Here is a 14,676-nt window from a genome sequence, read left to right as displayed (position 1 = left end):
CTGCGCACGGGCAGGCTTAGCCTTGTCAAAGCGCCAGCCATGGACTCGGTTCACCCTTAAAGCTGCAGTCACTCCCAGCCTTGCTAGGATTTCTGCTTTCAAGAGCTTATACTCGCATGCTGATTCTGGGGCCAAGTCACAGTATGCTTGTTGGGGGTCAGTACAGGGGTCAGTAAAGGAGCCAGTACATCGGCCCAGTCTTTATCAGGCAGACCCTCCCTTGCTGCAACCCGCTCAAACATAGCTAGGTATGCTTCCACATTGTCTAAGGCCATCATCTTTTGCAGGGTCCGCTGCACTGCCTTCCAGGGGTCACTCTTTACAGCGGAGTCACCTTTTCTCATTTCAGCCTGCTGGGTCACCATCTTTTGTAATCCCGCTATCTGTTCACTCAGTAAGCGATTTGTTTCCTGTTGTACAGCGACTGTCTGCACCAGGATCTGCTCCTGCGGAGCCTGTCCTTGTGTATTAGCCAGTACCAGCTGCTTAAGCACATCCTCCATTGCTTGTTCAGTAGCTTTCATTGTCTGTGCAGCTTTAACCCAGGACATGGGATTAGACTGGACCCTTCAAACTGCCCGATGCACGCTCCACCAATTGTAGAGGATCAGAGGGGTGAAGAGCTGGCTCAGAGGCAGTCCAGTAAAATAAAATTGGCTTTTATTCAGCAAAACAGCAAAAAAAAAAAAAAACATTAGACCAGACAGACTTGTCTTATCATATGGATGTGCACACAGGTACAGTTCATCAGCCCACAGGCTTAGAGGTAACAGTTCATGGCTCCAAACAGAGCTACAGTCTTTTTATGGTTTAAGCTCACCCAGCAGGTACACCATCCAGCAATGGACATTTCCACACAGCGTGCTGCTGTGTCTCTCTCTCCTACTCAACAACTCCACACTTTCAGCACACCTGACCATAAGCAGGTCTGAAGGGGAAGTACCTGCCTTCTTCAATTAACCCCCTCTTAACCCTGCCCCAGGCTGACCTTCTACAATATATATTTATATATATATATATATATATATATATATATATATATATATATATATATATATATATATATATATATATATATATATATACACACACACAATACACTGCAGCTATCTAACTGTCTCACCTGCCTGCCTGAAGTATATTAGCAACAGTACACCAGGAGCAGGTGAGATGCAGTGAGATGAAGCTAAACTGTATACAGCATATATATATATATATATATATATATATATATATATATATATATATATATATATATATATATATATATATATACATATAAGCGTCTCAAATCAGACCTGAAATAGTGATTGAGGATGTGCCGAACCCCTGCTGTGAGCCGCATGTGAAGATAGTGTGAACCCAGCCTAAATGACATAGTAAGACATATCTTCTCTCTTTCTCCTTGCTACAAAGTATCATGAGGGTGTGTGATGAGGAATGTGCCCTCACAGATTACTGGAGTGGGAGTCCTGTTCCCACTAAAAAAAATTGTATTTTAGAGCATTTCCAATTAAATCCCTTTTAATGAAAAGTTACTACAATACAGGACTTTGAAGAACAAAATGAGTATGAGACTTTACTTGAAATTTAATGGCTTTCAAAAGTTGTCCTAAATGGTTTTCATAATTAAAAAAAAAAAAAAGAACAGTGCATGTAACTACTCTCTTTGATGTAAAACAAATCAGGAACTCAAAATAGTTAGCATGCCCTATTTGGCTATTTATTTGCTTGTGATGTATAATTTAAAGCAAAGAGCAATAATATGCCCTAAAACATAAAAATAAACACATAGAATGTTACATCTGCAAAAAAAGCCATTTGCTATTTAACCTTATGTTATCTCTTGTGAATGTATTCTTCTTTGATTGCAGCTCTTTTTTTTTTCAATTTGCACCTGGTGGAACTTCTTATCCTAGGGTGACAACCAGTGTTCATTTTGGTAGCAAATTTCAATTCAGTTTCAGTCTTATTGTACACAAGATCGGACATTCGAAAAACAAACTCCCATTTTTTTTCCGATGGATGTTGGCTGAAACTTGTCTTGCATACACATGGTCACACAAAGTTGACATAATTTCCGAATGTTAATAACGCGGTGACGTACAACACCTATGACAGCACTAGAATGAGGAAGTTTAATACCAAGTGCGCCAACCTTTGGGCTCCTTCCGCTAATCTCTGTTAGTAGAAGTTTGGTGACAGACGATTCACGCTTTTCAGCCTCCTGCTTTTACGATCGTTACTGCTCTTCAGTTTGTGCTTGTGGGTTCATATTTCTATTATGTATTTGATTTTCAGTGTGTTCTTGTCAGCTCGTATCTGATTTTCAGTTCCGGCCTTTCTGTTTTTCATTGCATTATGTTAGTTCATTGTAACCAGCCGACCGTTTAGAAGCCATGAGGACCCTCACCCCAGACCAGAGGGTTTATAACTACCATCTGGCCAGAGCCAGAAGAGTGGTGGAGAACACTTTTGGGGATAATACCCAGCCGGTTCCGCCTATACCTTACGCCAATCAACCAGGCGGAATATAAACCTAACCATATAATCCTTGCATGCTGCATTCTACACAACTCTTTAAGGAGAAATTCAATGAACTATGTGGCCTCAGTTGGTGCTGAGGCTGGACTGCAACAAGAAACCCTGACGGCGCTTGAAGCTGGCTGCCCTGGCTTGCCCCCCAAAGCGTCCACGAAATAAGACATAAGTATGTTGAGTACTTTGCAGGTGGGGTGCCATTGATGCCAGAAACTGTTGAAGAAACCTTTTATCCAAATGTTTGTACTTAAACTGAAAGAAGATTTCCTTTGATTTACTGCCTGGGTATCTTTTAGCTGTCTCCTAGGTTCTCCAATTTTTTTTTGGACATTTTCTTCAATAGTGCAAATGTAATTTATTTGATAAATGAGGTGACAATCTCTTCTTCACCAAAATATTATTATGTTTTGAGTCTGCTACACACACCTTGTTTTTGTTGTTAAAGTATGTAATGCATTACTGACAAAAATATTCATCATTTTCAGCATCATGAATTTATTTTGTGGAGTCATGAAAATGCTGTGATTGTGGCAAATTACAAAGTGTGGGTGTTATTTACTAAAGAAAATTCCACTTAAAAGTGCACATGAAACTGCACTTATAGTGCAAAGTGGATTTGCCTTTAGTAAATAACCCCCATTGTCACTGTAAACACCAACATTTACTCCAAAAACTGCTTTTGATCATTGAAAGAAGAAGCCACACATTGTTGAGTAGAAAACTTTTTACTCAAAGCACATCCACATGTGCGTTTAGAAAAGGGTTTTTGAACAAGCCAACATGTCACATTAATTAGAAATAGCCTTTTTTGGTTAAACAGGCATGTTTCAAAACATAGCATACACAACTCAGGAACTTACAAAGTTCAACTTTGATAAAGTGAAGGCAATATCAGACATTACACACGTATGCCAAAACTGTGTTGATCTTGCCTTCTTTAGATGGGGTGATGTCACCCCTGTAAAAGCCACATTTTGAAGATGCACACAAATTGGTATTTAAACTGGATATTTCCCTCCTGATCCTATGCCTAATGTCAACATGTGCTAGCTCTCATCATGAGGGGATCAATGTACGTGTTTTGGGGTGCAAACCCTTCCTCTCAGCTACTTTAGTTGTGAGGAAGGGGTTGCGCCCACAAAACAGGTACATTGATATCCCCTGATGGCAGAGAGCACATGTTGACACACTGAGTGCATCTTCAAAATTTGACTTTTAAAATATTTTAAAACTTTTTTTTAAAACCAAAAATTCACAATAAAAAAGGGTTACATTTTTGTGTGTTTTATATTCTCCCTAAATCATTAATGATGTTCTTCATTTTTTGTTGAACATCATTGATGTTTTGCTTTAGATTTTCGAAATCATGATTGCACCCCATTCTCCCCCCGATGAGGATGTGGGCACTTTCACTTGTTAAATGAGATTCTTCTTTCCCAACATCCACATTACCTAAAAAAAAAAGAAAAAAACACACTGTGTATTATAAATATGCAGGAACAGATATCTTACCTGAAACTGTGGTCTCAGACACTCACCTGTTGTGGTGACAATTTCGCCCACTTCCAAAACCTCTCCCTCCTCATCCTCTGCTTGTGTTTTGGTGACTTACCCTTCTTTCCGAGGTGGTGGGTCCCTGGTGTCCTCAAACATCCCAAGTCTTTTCTTCCCTATGTGAATAAAAAAAGGTATACTTAGCACACAATTATTGGAGGGCAGAAATAGGAATATGAAACATTGCTTGGAAGTGTCGTACAATTGTCTGTTTGGCAGAAATCCAAGCTGAAGACATTTTAATTCCTTTCGAAAGCTGGAATACTTGCCTTTTTTGGACAAGATTCACACATGGAGACACCCCAAGTACCCACTGGAGCACCTGGGTGGGACACCCTAAAAAGTTTGATTCTGGTGTCCCACCAGACGGAGCTCCTGCGTCCAGATGTGTAAAAAGCTGCTGAGTGTCCTCTCCTTACACTGAATCAAGTTTTAAGTTCATTCTAGTTACAAACCCATCTAGACAACAAACTTTAATACAAATAGGAAAAAAGAAAATTGCGCTAACCTATAAAAATGGAAATTAAACCCCAAATGAAAAGAATATATATATATGCTAATCCAGATGTAAAAAAACAACCAAAAAACCTCAAAGTGTTACACCTGAAAAGTAAATCACTTCAGCATATTGTGCATATGTGTACATGTGAAACACTGACTCTCACAAATGAGATACAATTATGTATCACCAGTGTTCGTATCAAGGAAAAGGTACCACTGTGTATTAGATTAAACATAAAAAATTATATATAAAAAATTGCGAAACATAAGTGATGAGCTAAAGCTCAAGCAAGGTGTATAACAGAAAAAACATAAATGCGTGATAAACAAAATAAACAATATCAACACTATATAGTGTCCATATAATTAAAGGTAAAAAATCTATATGTTATTAGTAGTACAAAATGTCCATGTAATTGACCGACCACCCGTGATGACTCTTCTAGTGAATGACTTAATTCAAACAAAACTTTCCAAGGTGCAAATGTGCTCTTTGCCACCACCATACATATAAATTGGCTCCTTACCAACTCGAGATGACCCCAGAGGGTCTCAACAGGTGACAATGGATTAGATGGGCATTCAGATTGATGTACCACTTGACCGATCACAAATCTTCCACAAGATGGAGCTAATGCTGTCTCTACCGTCTCTCCATACACCACTCTCAGCTCAGCGCAATACCATATAGAAAATAAAGGCTCCAAATAGTGTAAAACCAACGACTTTTAATTCAAAGATTAATAATAATAATGCACTTACATAAAAGATTTAACAACAGGCTCAATAGGAAGTGTGCGCCAGCCGGACGCACACCAACAAACCAACCCGTACTTCCTGGTGTTTAGCAAGCGAACAAGACTGAGGTGACGTCAACACGTCGCTCCGCCCTACGCGTTTCATAATAACTTACATCATCCAGGGGCACGGGCGGCGTGTGGCGTCACCTCATTTATACCCATTTCCATAACCCAAGCCTTGTTCTGGGTCGGCGGCCATCTTAGATGTGTATTCAGCAACAGACATCATGTGATCGCGGGCCAAGCCTCGCTCCCAGTCAGCGGCCATCTTAAATGTGTATACAACAACAAACGACATGTGATCGCGGGCCAAGCCTCGCTCTCAATCAGCAGCCATGATGGAAAATTACCTCCCTAGTCTACCTGACAGATGTATGTCCAGCGGAAGAGCGTCATATGGTCAGAAACCAAGCCTCATTCCCGATGGACAACCATCATTTAAAATTCCCTCAGACCCGAAATCAACCCCAAAAGCGATTGATTAAAGGGAATGGGAAAAAAAGGTTAGTCCATGACGGAAATATCCACCATATGAACCCAGTGTCAAAACAGGAAAAAATAAAACTAAAATGACCATGGATATAGAGCTTAACTATTGTATGCAAAACAACCCGGAAAAGGATCCGAATCGTATAGCAGGGACACAAAATGGGACCATAGAAAATAAAGGATAATAAATTAAACCATATAATAAATATTAACTACACACGATCGAATTTACGAAAACGGATTTTGTTGTCGGAAAATTTGAGAACCAGATCTCAAATTTTGTGCGACGGAAATTCCAATGGAAACTGTCCGATGGAGCTTACACATGGTTGGAAAGTCCAACCATGTGTACGCGGCATTAGTCTTTTGACTAAAATGCCATTTTAGTTAGCCCCGTTTTAGTCATCTGCAATTGTTTTAGTTTTAGTCGCATTTAGTTGACTAAATCTGCAGTAAATTTTATTTGACAAAAATCAAATGGGTTTAGTTTAGTTAAATTATAATGCATTATTTAAGCATTTCTCTACAATTTTCAAACTTATGTAGCACAGCCGACTAAGGGGCTGCTTGGAATTACCTGCTGATCTGCACTGCCATGACCTAATGAACATTCCAAACCCACCTGACACTATGGGTTCAGACATCTTTTCACCACCTCAAAGCAATAAATCAGACAACTCTGTGCGTTTATGTTCTGGTAATGTTTACTGGAACAGTTGAAAGAAGATATTGTCACAAAGAGGAGGTAAAAGATCTGCTGAGTTTTGGGCAACATCGCCAACTCAGCAAAGGAATTCCTCCAAATAACACAAACCAAATATTTGCAGGTAAGTATATAACAGTCTAGTATATACACATGTACAGTGGAATTCTGCTTGCACCTGAAAGGATAAGAAAGTTAGATGGTGGGGCGTTGCCTACAGCGGAGCCGAATGGACGTGTAACTCCGGAGCTCCGCCATTCAAAACAGGGAAAATGGGGAAACAGCGGCACACAGCAGTCAATTCAGGGAGCCTTTCACACCGGAGGAATGGCAATTCAGGAGGGGACATCTCTGGCAGCATACCCAACGATCGGCAAAGTCAAAACCCAGACTAAATGGCAATGGATTAGATCCGGAGCGGAGCCACATGTCAGATTCAGGGGAGGACACAAGAGAGATACCAGAGGCCATTGAATCATTTCCCACACAGAATCAACCAGTACTAGATACTGTTTTGAAAGACATGCTACTATCTTTAAGGAGCTCAATTCAATCGGTTATGGCCTCATGTATGCACAGATTTAACAGAGACATACAGGCAGTGGGTGAAAGAGTGGATCATATTGAGGCTAAAATGGGAGAGTATGCTAACACCATAAATGACCTAGTGCATGCCTATGATGAAAAAGAAGGTGAAAATGAATGGATTAAAGCAAAGTTAGCAGACATGGAGGATAGGTCGAGAAGAAACAACCTGAAAATAAGGAGGATCCCCGAATCAGTGCAGCAGTTTGACCTAAACCACCATGTGACGACACTGTTTAAAAATCTCATACCAAGTCTCACTGATTTAGACATTACTATAAACAGGATCCATCGCCTACCAAAGTCGTTGCATTTGTTTGACCATGTTCTTAGAGATGTACTCATGCGTTTACATTTCTTCCATGTGAAAGAAAATTGAATGTCATTGATGCGGAAGCAAGACCAAATCCCATCTCAGTACAAGAATCTGCAGTTTTTTGTGGATCTGTCACAATACACACTACAAAAAAGAAAAACCTTAAATACAGTAACCAAAGTATTATGCAATCATAAAATTGCATATAGATGGGGGTATCCGACAAAAATCACCATAACAAGGGACAATCATACTTACGCAATAAAAGGGGATTGCTCTTCTAAGGGAGTGGGGTATTCTCCCTGAATCAGAGGACAGAAACCGAAACACCAGCACCTCACGTCAGATTGAAAGAGAATGGAAATGCTAAAAATGCTAAATCCCACCTGTGAATAGGTCTGGAGGGTCCACCTTAGTTCTATGGTCCCCATGGGGACGGGGTCAGGGAGTGCAAGGATGAACTTATCCCCCAACTAATCTAGCAGGGGAATACTGCCTCTAGCTGTTCCACACCTTCTATATTTTTACACCAAATTAGCTGTGCTTTACTGTGCTACCTGTTACAATGTTTTTCTTGTTCTTACCTTTCGTTTCCCTTTTTTGAATTCTTGGATGATGACGGAACCCAACTAACCAAAGATCCACCTCGGCAACCATTGAAGCAGGTCTCATTCTATTTCCACGTAACTCTGTTTGTGATAGCTCCCAGATGCTTGGACAACAGGTATGCTTTACAAAGTGAGTATATTCCCAAGCTTTTAAGCAGCGCGTCCACAACACTGGCTAAAATAATATTTTATCTATCAATACCAAAGGGCTTAACCACCCTGTAAAGTGGAAATCTCTCTGGAAGGAGGCTCTCCTTCACAATAGTGACATCCTGTGTGCACAGGAGACTCATTTCAACACTCTAGCACCTCCTAAGTGCATGCACAATATTACCCTCTTGTTTTTACTGCTAATGCTGATTCCAAAACTAAAGGGGTCCTCATTGCCATCAGGGACTGGCATTTAAGCTACATGAGGAAATAAAGGACCCTCACGGCAGGTTCCTCATACTACTTTGTGACCTGAATTCAATTACATACACAATAATCAACATATAATCCCCCAACTAGCATCAAGTCCATTTTTTCAACAAAATAATGAAAAAAGTCAAGTATTATCAACAAGGTCTATTGGTAATTTGAGGAGACTTCAACTTCACTCCAGATCCTTTACTGGATTCCACATCCAATGCCAAATGTTACAACTCCACGCTACTACCATCTGTTTCCATGCTGGTGAAAAGGATTTTACATTCTTCTCTTCACCCCATCGAATATATACCAGAATTTACCTTTTTCTAATAGACCACAAAGTTCTACTAAAGACTAAATCGGTTTCCATAAACGCAATAACATGGTCTAATCATGCTTCCATAAAACTGTCCATATCAGAAGAGGCATCTTACAAATCAAGCCCGATGTGGAGAATGTTAGATGGTTATGCTGCCAAATATATTTCTAAAGGGGGGAAACCTAGGCAAACCTATAAACCTTTAACCCTAATGAGAGGTCAGACTTAATGGCAATGGTATAAGGACTCTTGTAGCAATAATGACAGCATTGTCCCCATTGCAGATCTGATGGTCTTCACCTGCACGTAGGAGCTCTTTAATTGTATCCAATAAGGTGCAATAGCAAGCAATACGATTTCTTGAAATGGTAGTAGATAAAGGTGTCTATGCACAGTGTTCAAGATAGGTTCAGAAAAAGTAATCCCAAGGGTCCCAGTGAAATCGTGAGAAAAGGATTTGTAAAAAGGTGGGCAATTGCCCTCTTATCAACGACCAGACCGATTTAGGACCCTCCGGATAGCAGCTTCTGTCGCGAAACAAGTGCAGCTGATCGATCTCCCAATGCAACCTTCTGAACACAGGTTGACGGGCGGCCAAGGTGATGCTGAATGGATAGCTGATGAACAGCAAGCAGCACTAGGCCCTCTCTCACCCGAGTTGGAATGTGGTACACTGCATGGTAGGCCACGACCTCCTTCTCCTTGCACAGAGAGGTCCGTCTTGCGTCAGGCCCAGGAGGAAGAGACTGCAGGGCAGGCTTTTACTCCTTAACCACTTGCTTACTGGGCACTTAAACCCCCCTCAGTCCCAGACCAATTTTCAGCTTTCAGCGCTGATGCACTTTGAATGACAATTGCGCGGGCATACAACACTGTACCCAAATGAAATTTTTATCATTTTTTTCCCACAAATAGAGCTTTCTTTTGGTGGTATTTAGTTACAGCTCGGAGTTTTATTTTTTGCTAAACAAACAAAAAAAGATGCAAAAAAAAATAAAAATAAAATCATGTTTTAATAGTTTGTTATAAAATTTTGCAAACGGGTCATTTTTCTCCTTCATTGAAGTGCGCTGATTAGGCGGCACTGATAGGCTGCATTGGTGGGCACTGATGGGCTGCATTGGTGGGCACTGATGGGCTGCATTGTTGGGCACTGATAGGCTGCACTGGTGGGCACTGATAGGCATAGTTAAGGCGGCACTAATAGGCACAGATAAGGCGGCACCGATGGGCACAGATAAGGCGGCACTGATGGGCAAAGATGGGCACAGATAAGATGGCACGGATGGGTGGCACGGATAAGTGGCACGGATGGGTGGCACGGATGGGCACTGATAGGTACCACAGATAGATGGGACTGATGGGCACTGATAGGTGGCACTGATAGGTGGCTCTGATAGGTGGCACTGCTGGGCACTGATGGGCGGCACTGCTGGGCACTGATGGGCGGCACTGCTGGGCACTGATGGGCGGCACTGGGGTGCAGCACCTTTGAGGCAGATTTTGGGTGGCACTGTGGGTGGCACTGTGGGTGGCACTGTGGGTGGCACTGTGGGCACTGCTGGGTGGCACTGTGGGCACTGCTGGGTGGCACTGTGGGCACTATGGGCACTGCTGGGTGGCACTGACAGGGGGGCACTTACTTTATTTCAGGATGGCACTGCGGGTGGCAGGTGGGCACTGGCAGGGGGCAGGTGTCCGCTTGAATTGCTGGCCGTGATCGGGACTGATGTCCCGAACACGGCCGCCGGCGATCGGCTTTTTTTTTTTCTCCTCGCGCTGTCAGCGCGAGGAGGAATACTAGCCGATTACCGGCTCCGTTCTATCACATGATCAACTGTCATTGGCTGACAGCTGATCACGTGATAAGGGGTCGGGATCGACCCCTTACACGGATCGGTGATCAGGCGAGTCTCACGGACTCGCCGATCACAGAGCGCGCCGCGCGCGCCCCTCAGGGGGCGCGCAGGCCGCTCGTAACCGGGACGACGTCAATAGACGTAGTCCCGGCAATCTAGGTCCGCGCTAATGCCGTCATTCGGCAATAGCGCGGATCCCAAGTGGTTAAATAGGTCCCCGCAGCAATCTCTCTGATGGCAGCAATGATCCCTGGGATATGTAGTCCAGGTATGGAGTCATGTAATGCAATTAACAGTCTGAGAATCTACCCATCCCACAATCCCTTTAATTTGGCTCACAAACATGATGTCAGTTGATAACACTGGGCACTAGAGGGACATGCAATGCATAAAAATACCGGCGGAGCACTGTACTTTATAATTGTAATCCACATTGCTACACTTATTATATACTCCTGGAGTAAAAAATTATAATATGTTATTATTTATGGTATGGTCACAGATACAGATTTAGCTGCTCTGGATGGTCTGAGGTGGCCTGTATTGCTGCACAGTGCTGTGGATGGTGGCTATAATGCTACACAGTGCTCTGGATGGTAGTCTAAATCTTAAGAAGCATGTAATGCTGCACAGTGCTCTAAAATGGTGGCTGTAATGCTACACAGTGCTCTGGACAGTTGTCTGAGGAGGCCTGTAATGCTGCAGAGTGCTCTGGACGGTGATCTGATGGGGTCTGTAATGCTGCACAGTGCTCTGGATAGTGGTCTGAGGAGGCTTGTAATTCTGCAGAGTGCTGGATGGTGGTCTCAGGTCTGAGGGATGTAATGCACAGTGCCCTGGATGCCACGGTGAATGATCAGAGGAGGCCTGTAAGACACAAACAGTCCTCTGAATGGACTGTGGTCTGAAAGGAGGGCTCACCTCAGGCCTGATGTAATTGTAATGTACACTACACACTCACAGTGGGTGCTCTGTGTGCTCTCTGCTCTGGACATGAGTGGTCGTCAAGAGTTGGGACTCGGGAGTGGGATTCTCGTCAGACTCAGGAGGCCTGGCTGTAGTGCACAGTGCTGCTCTGGTCTCTGGCAGTCATTATGGTGAGACTTGGATTCCTTTAATGCTGGCTGCACACAGTTGCTTGCTTGCTGGGAGCGGAAGCAGCCGGAGCTCCGTGGAAACCAAAAGTTAGTTCATGAGGGTAAGCTTTTGTTTAGTTCATTCAGTAACGAAAACAGAATTGTGGATGAAAATGTGCTGTACTTTTCGTTTCATTTTCAGCACTGTAAAAATGCCGCTGCCAAAAATTTTGAAAATGTTTTAGTTTTAGTTTTTAGTTTTAGTTGAAATTAACACTGGTGACAACACTACCTTAGTGTAAGTCTATGCAGGAGCATAAAAAAAAAAATAGAAATGCAAGAAAGGGAATTTAAATGGATATTCAAATGCAGATACAAGCCATGGGTTCCTAGGTGACACAGAAACTGAAGTAGACATGAGGAAGGATGGCAGTACATACAAATACAGTTTTCATTGAATATTAAGAACTGTCAATCGGTTAATTAAACAAAAACTAACGTCCAAAGCGATTATGATCCAACCACTTCCTCCTAATCGTAAACTGAACCCAGTATAAAGCTACTGGAATGTCCGGAGACAAAGATATTCCATAAAATGTTGATTATACTAAAATAAATAAATTATCAGTATAAGGGGAATCCAGAAAAAGAAACACGGGAAAGCTATACATGAACCAGTAAAGAATACAAGAGCAGAAGGATATGGCACCAAAGAGTCTTCCAGAGCAAGAGTCATTACTATTCAACATGAAGACAACTGTATATAAGTCTTCCAAGGTTCCCAGACAGCTTAAAATTTATCAGAGGTATCCAGTAGAAGACTAGCTGAGTCATTATCCATGATACTTTACGTTTTGCTGCTGCAATGGATACTGTTGGCTGTTTCTCGGCATGGGCTACCATAATCTTAGCCCCAACAAAATAAAATGAATGCATTTCTGGATGGGATTGAGCCATCTTGGATGTTTTTTGCAGGGTTACAGTAATGCCCTATACACACTATCAGTTTTTCTGCTGAGTTTCAGATTTACCAAAACCATATAATATGAGGTCAAACCTTAGGAGTTTCAATTTGTATACAATCCGGCAGACCTTTGCACTACCTGGAAAAATCTGATAGTGTATATGGGGCATAACTGTTTTCTTTATAAGTATTGTGGTATGGGGGAGATTATACTCATGTGTAGAGATCGGCCAAACACCCTCTACCCTCCTGGTTTACTTTGCGACAGAACTTCAAACATTGCCAAATACTGAACCCCATTGAAGTTGATGGGACCTGAACTGGAAAAATCAAAAGTGCCCATTTTGAACGCTTATATTCAAGTTACTGGGCTTACAAAGGGCACGAGGCTCTGGGTACTGCCCTGGGGGGACATGTATCAATGAAAATAAATTTTCTAAAAAATATAGTTTTTAAATGAGCAGTGATTTACCGATGTTTAAATTTAATGCGCTTACTTTACTTTCTTTTTTTTTTTTTTTGGTGCAAGGCACACTCTTTGGCGCGTTTGTAACTGTTTCTTCCACACACTCTGGTAATACTTTATAAAAGTAAATGTCCCCATTAGTGTTCCCCTTTATATCAGGTGCCCATACCAGAGTAATTTATTACATGAATCAGGTGCCTTCCATCAATGTGCCCCTTATATCTTTTGTCCCCATCAGAGTGGAAGAAAACGAACAGCAGGGTGTTGAGGTCAGTATCAAATAAAAAACACTTAATTAACCACTTTCAGACCGGACCATTTTGCTGGTCAATGACCAGAGGTCTTTTTACAATTTGGCACTGCGCTGCTTTAACTGGTAATTGCGCGGTCATGCAATGTTGTACCCAAACAAAATTTGCGTCCTTTTCTTCCCACAAATAGAGCTTTCTTTTGATGGTATTTGATTGCCTCTGCGATTTTTATTTTTTGCGATATAAATGTAAAAAGACCGCAAATTTTGAAAAAAAATTATATTTTCTACTTTTTGTTATTAGAAAAATCCAATAAACTCAATTTTAGTCATACATTTAGGCCAAAATGTATTCAGCCACATGTCTTTGGTAAAAAAAAAGTCAATAACTGTATATTTATTTGTGTGCGCAAAAGTTGTCACATCTACAAACTAAGGTACGTTTTCTGGAATTTACGCAGCTTTTAGTTTACGACTGCCTATCTCATTTCTTGAGGTGCTAAAAAGGCAGGGCAGTACAAAACCCCCCCAAATGAAAAATTGGAAAGTAGACCCCCTAAGGAAATTAATAAGAGGCATGTTGAGCCCATTGAATATTTTATTTTTTTGCCTCAAGCGATTGAATAATGACAAAAAAAAAAAAATATATTTTTTTTTTACACAAAGTTGTCACTAAATGATATATTGCTCACACATGCTATGGGCATATTTGAAATGACACCCCAAAATAAATTCTGCTGCTTCTCCTGAGTTCGGGGATACCACATATGTGGGACTTTTTGGGAGCCTAGCCGCGTACGGGGCCCCAAAAAACCAAGCACCGCCTTCAGGCTTTCTAAGGGCGTAAATTTTTGATTTCACTTCTCACTACCTATTACAGTTTTGAAGACCATAAAATGCCAAGATGGCACAAAACCCCCACAAATGACCCCATTTTAGAAATTAGACACCCCAAGCTATTTGCTGAGAGGCATGTTAAGTCCATGCAATATTTTATATTTTGTCACAAGTTGCGGGAAAATTACAAACTTTTATTTTTTTTTATTTTTTTTTCACAAAGTTGTCACTAAATGATATATTGCTCACACATGCCATGGGCATATGTGAAATGACACCCCAAAATAAATTCTGCTACTTCTCCTGAGTACGGGGATACCACATGTGTGGGATTTTTTGGGAGCCTAGCCGCGTACGGGGCCCCGAAAGCCAAGAACCGCCTTCAGGTTTTCTAAGG

Source organism: Lithobates pipiens, unplaced genomic scaffold (assembly GCF_037356315.1).
Source record: "Lithobates pipiens isolate NorthernLeopardFrog02 unplaced genomic scaffold, aLitPip1_a1.2 Scaffold_22, whole genome shotgun sequence".
In the NCBI taxonomy this organism is placed as follows: domain Eukaryota; kingdom Metazoa; phylum Chordata; class Amphibia; order Anura; family Ranidae; genus Lithobates; species Lithobates pipiens.
The sequence above is the reverse complement of the archived record's forward strand: the minus strand, read 5'-3'. Positions refer to the sequence as shown.